The 5,591-nt window shown below is 62.7% G+C and overlaps 1 pseudogene; it reads left to right on the forward strand.

The window, feature by feature from the left end:
* Window positions 1-1,613: 1,613 nt before the first annotated feature.
* On the forward strand, window positions 1,614-1,732 carry LOC142876689 (uncharacterized; annotated as a pseudogene).
* Window positions 1,733-5,591: the final 3,859 nt, after the last annotated feature.

Here is a 5,591-nt window from a genome sequence, read left to right on the forward strand (position 1 = left end):
GGCCTTTGGAGGACTGGCCCTGTGCTTGCCAACACTTCCTGCAGGGACCCAGAGCTGGGAGGTTGCATCTCTCAGCCCTGGGTCGGGCAGAGCCCCAGCGGGCCATGCCCACAACCTCTCTCAGCAGGGGTCCCCCAGAAGGCTCCTTTGGGACCAGGATTCTCTTGCGGGTGACTCTTTAAGGTCTGGCCCCTGGATGGAGGGGCACCAGGAGTAGAGGAGCAGGAAGGGGAAGGGGGTGGCCATGCGAGGGGACACTTTCAGGCCAAGTCCCAGCTTCAGTCTGATCCTCCTGGGAACCCCGGGGTGGACATCACACCTCCTGGTTGCCCCGCTCTGAGACAAGGAGCCGGGCTTCGCATTCCCACAGCAGCCAGTCGTGGGCTGAGGACACCTGGGGCGTTGGGAACTCCCTGGCTTCTCCTTGGTTTAACATCTGGAGCTGCTTGTGAATTGTGCCGCCACACACACCCGAGTGCAGGTGTCTTCCGCACAGACTGCGGGCCTCGCTCTTCTGAATGCCGCTAGCTCGCGACCCACCCACGGGAGAACCTGGTCAGGGTACTTTCTCTCAGGGGCAGACTCTGATCCGGGCGGGCTACCGGTGTCTCTGTTTGCTCCTTTCTTTCTTCCACTTCGGGAAAGGCTTCCTTACTGGGTGTGGAAATCTCCTATGCCTTTCCTCGCCTATTCTGTCAGCTCTAAAATTCTCTTTCGGTTGCCACCCTCACAGATGGATTAGGAAACTCTTTGCGGTGCACTCATTAGTGAAATGACCTCAATGACGCTGGAATCCAATATCTAATCGCCGATTTTTAGCGAGTCCACACGCCAGGGTGGTTGGGGTCCAGTGCAGCCCCGGCCAGGTCCAGGCCCCTTGGACTGGGCCACAGGAGGACAAAGAGGAGGGTCCCGGCCCCCACGGTAGGTAGAGGTGCGGGCAGTTCTCCAAGGGCTTGGGTGTTTTCCAGAGGGAGGAGATGGAGGGGACTGATTTCTTCAGCGCCCCACAAACCACGCCACCCCACCCCACCCATGGGACACATCCCGAGAGAGAGAGAGAGAGAGAGAGAGAGAGAGAGAGAGAGAGAGAGAGAGAGAGAGAGAGAGAGAGACGCCCCATACACTGGCTCCCCTCCCCCGTGCGCTGTGCCCCAGCCCTGGCCCGGGGGAATAGGCGGCCGCCGGGCCACAGGGTGGGGGGCGCAGCTGAAAGGGGTTGTGGGGGAGGGCCGCCCCTGGCTGGGGTCAAAGGGCGAGCGCCCCGCCCCTCCCGCCCGTGCGAGCTGGGGGTGGGGGGCGGGGAGGTGAAGGAGGCCAGGCAAGGAGAGGAGGGGGGCTTGAAGGTCTCCACCTTGGCGGGTCCAGCCGTGGAGGCGCATCTTGTGTGAGTGTGAGTGAGTGAGTGAGTGTGAGTGTGAGTGTGTGTGTATACAGAGACAGCCCCCAACCCCGGCCCGCCCCGCCTGTCACCCCCGTCCCTCGGAGCCCGCGGGACCCGGCCGGCGAACTCAACAGGCCCGACCCGGCGCGGGGCCTGGGGCGGGGGGAGGAGGCGGCGGGGAAGCGCAGAGAGGCTCGGCTTCTTGAGCGGGGCAGGGGCGCCCTCCGCCGTCCACGGCCACACCACCCCGAACGCGCCCGATCCCGTCTGGTCTCGGAAGCTAAGCAGGCTCGGGCCTGGTTAGAACTTGGATGGGAGACCGCCCGGGAATACCGGGTGCCGTAGGCTTCTTCTTTTTTTTTTTGCCTCTGGTTCTGTCGCGTTTCTGGGAGTGCGGGGGCGGCCCGGGGTGGGGGTGACCCCCACCCTCAGCGTCCGCCGCGGTGCCTGGCGCGCCCCAGCCCGCACCGTGGGGCCTCCTCTTGTCCCGAGCCGCGACACCGCCGCCACGCGGCAGCATGCGTGGCTTCTGGACAGTCAGGTCTCAGACCAAAGGTCTGCTCTGTGGGAGCCGACACGCTGGAGGAAACCTTGAGAGTCTGAGAGGGGAGGGAGTTCCAGAAGAAGGCCAGGATGTCATTTTGAGGGAGTATGTGACCAGAACTCGTCCCGTTGCTTTTGGGGTTCTATGGGCTACACGTAGGAATCTTTGGTGGTGGCACCTGATGTTGGGGGATCCGGAGTCACACCCAGACCTGCTCCACAGGCCTCCTTTTACTTTTCTCTTCGGATTCATTTTTTTTTTTTTTTTTTTGAGACAGAGTCTCGGTTTGGTGCCCAGGCTAGAGTGAGTGCCGTGGCGTCAGCCTAGCTCACAGCAACTTCAAACTCCTGGGCTCCAGTGATCCTTCTGCCTCAGCCTCCCGGGTAGCTGGGACTGCAGGCATGCGCCACCATGCCCCGCTAATTTTTATATATATATCAGTTGGCCAATTAATTCCTTTCTATTTATAGTAGAGACGGGGTCTCGCTCTTGCTCAGGCTGGTTTTGAACTCCTGACCTTGAGCAATCCGCCCGCCTCGGCCTCCCAAGAGCTAGGATTACAGGCGTGAGCCACAGCGCCCGGCCGGATTCATTATTTTTAAAAAGTGTCTCTTATCTCTATTATTGCATTTTCTTTTCTCTCTCTTTTCAAGCAGATGATGGGAGTCCAAGTATTAAGGTGACATGTGTTGCCCGTGCCCCCCTCCCCCCCCGTGTTCTTATTCATTTACCTCTCATGTTGCTCCAGCATATTGTGGGGGCACCAATGTTAAGGTCGGGTGCGTTGCCCTCTCCCAGCCTCCCCCCTCGGGTCAGAGCTTCAAGTGCGCCCATCCCCCAGTCGGTGCGTACCCACCCCATTCCTAATGGATGTGTATGCCCATCCCCTCCCCCCACCCGCCCGACACCCACCCGAAGAAGGTGATTCCTCTGTGTCCACTTAGGTGTCCATCGGTTCGTACCCATTTGCTGGTGAGCGCGAGCACGTGGTGCTCGTGTGTCCATTCTTGGGATACTTGGCTTACTGGAACGGGTTCCAGCTCTGGCCAGGAGAACCACGAGAGGTGCCCCCTCACCGCTGCTCCTCATAGCCGAATAGCACTCCGTGGTGTCCACGCGCCACATTTTATTTACCCACTCGTGGGTCGATGGGCACTCGGGTGGCTTCCAGGTCTTTGCGATTGTGACTTGTGCCCTGACACTAACCCTAACCCTTACCCAGCCCGTCTCCTCCACGGCCCCTGCCTGACTGACTCCTTCCCGCCCGGCCTATCACCTGTCACCGTCCTCTGCCCCTGCCTGACACGCTCCTCCCCGCCCGGGCCGTCACCGTCCTCGGCCCCTGCCTGACGGGGCTCCTCCGTCGCCTGGGCCTTCCAAGGGCTTGGTGTGGACGCTGGTTCCAGGACGCCCTCCCAGGAACCCGGTAGCAGGGCGGCCGCAGCGTCTCGCGCAACCCAACCGTCCGCCGGCTGGCCGCCATCGCTAAGTGGCCTGCGGGGGACGTGCTCCCGCTGTGCCGTGGGGGCCCAGCCTGGTGTCTTCTCTGAGGCCCCGCGGCTGCCGCTCCCCGCAAGGGGATAGCCGCGGAGGTGGGGACCGCCTCCTCATGGGGACGTACACCCAGCTCTCCACGTCGGATTCCGGGGCTCTCTGTCCTGCCAGAAGGCCCAGCTGGCCTGCGGGTCCTTAGAGTGGCAAAAACATCCGAAAACTGAGATTGAGGGTCCGGTGGGTGTCTGCACTTTTGTGCTGGGCACCCCAGGGAGGCCCGGTGGCTGGCTGGACAACGCGGTCTGCTGGGCTGGGGGGGGGGTTTGGAGGAGCAACTGATGCCCTTTGCACTTTGGGTAGCAAGTGTCTGAGGTGTCTCTGGGCCCTGTGCCATGTGGGGGCGGGGGCGGGGGCGGGGTGGGAGGAGGAGGAGGAGGAGGAGGAGGAGGAGGAGGAGGAGGAGGTGGGAAGGGCCGTGGCCTGCAGTCGTGTTCCCCGGGGTGGCACAGCATGTGGCTTCTTCCACAGGCTGCTTGGCCTGGGCTCCCTGCACCTGGGCCTTTGGAGGACTGGCCCTGTGCTTGCCAACACTTCCTGCAGGGACCCAGAGCTGGGAGGTTGCATCTCTCAGCCCTGGGTCGGGCAGAGCCCCAGCGGGCCATGCCCACAACCTCTCTCAGCAGGGGTCCCCCAGAAGGCTCCTTTGGGACCAGGATTCTCTTGCGGGTGACTCTTTAAGGTCTGGCCCCTGGATGGAGGGGCACCAGGAGTAGAGGAGCAGGAAGGGGAAGGGGGTGGCCATGCGAGGGGACACTTTCAGGCCAAGTCCCAGCTTCAGTCTGATCCTCCTGGGAACCCCGGGGTGGACATCACACCTCCTGGTTGCCCCGCTCTGAGACAAGGAGCCGGGCTTCGCATTCCCACAGCAGCCAGTCGTGGGCTGAGGACACCTGGGGCGTTGGGAACTCCCTGGCTTCTCCTTGGTTTAACATCTGGAGCTGCTTGTGAATTGTGCCGCCACACACACCCGAGTGCAGGTGTCTTCCGCACAGACTGCGGGCCTCGCTCTTCTGAATGCCGCTAGCTCGCGACCCACCCACGGGAGAACCTGGTCAGGGTACTTTCTCTCAGGGGCAGACTCTGATCCGGGCGGGCTACCGGTGTCTCTGTTTGCTCCTTTCTTTCTTCCACTTCGGGAAAGGCTTCCTTACTGGGTGTGGAAATCTCCTATGCCTTTCCTCGCCTATTCTGTCAGCTCTAAAATTCTCTTTCGGTTGCCACCCTCACAGATGGATTAGGAAACTCTTTGCGGTGCACTCATTAGTGAAATGACCTCAATGACGCTGGAATCCAATATCTAATCGCCGATTTTTAGCGAGTCCACACGCCAGGGTGGTTGGGGTCCAGTGCAGCCCCGGCCAGGTCCAGGCCCCTTGGACTGGGCCACAGGAGGACAAAGAGGAGGGTCCCGGCCCCCACGGTAGGTAGAGGTGCGGGCAGTTCTCCAAGGGCTTGGGTGTTTTCCAGAGGGAGGAGATGGAGGGGACTGATTTCTTCAGCGCCCCACAAACCACGCCACCCCACCCCACCCATGGGACACATCCCGAGAGAGAGAGAGAGAGAGAGAGAGAGAGAGAGAGAGAGAGAGAGAGAGAGAGAGAGAGAGAGAGACGCCCCATACACTGGCTCCCCTCCCCCGTGCGCTGTGCCCCAGCCCTGGCCCGGGGGAATAGGCGGCCGCCGGGCCACAGGGTGGGGGGCGCAGCTGAAAGGGGTTGTGGGGGAGGGCCGCCCCTGGCTGGGGTCAAAGGGCGAGCGCCCCGCCCCTCCCGCCCGTGCGAGCTGGGGGTGGGGGGCGGGGAGGTGAAGGAGGCCAGGCAAGGAGAGGAGGGGGGCTTGAAGGTCTCCACCTTGGCGGGTCCAGCCGTGGAGGCGCATCTTGTGTGAGTGTGAGTGAGTGAGTGAGTGTGAGTGTGAGTGTGTGTGTATACAGAGACAGCCCCCAACCCCGGCCCGCCCCGCCTGTCACCCCCGTCCCTCGGAGCCCGCGGGACCCGGCCGGCGAACTCAACAGGCCCGACCCGGCGCGGGGCCTGGGGCGGGGGGAGGAGGCGGCGGGGAAGCGCAGAGAGGCTCGGCTTCTTGAGCGGGGCAGGGGCGCCCTCCGCC

Source organism: Microcebus murinus, chromosome 15, assembly GCF_040939455.1.
Source record: "Microcebus murinus isolate Inina chromosome 15, M.murinus_Inina_mat1.0, whole genome shotgun sequence".
In the NCBI taxonomy this organism is placed as follows: Eukaryota; Metazoa; Chordata; class Mammalia; order Primates; family Cheirogaleidae; genus Microcebus; species Microcebus murinus.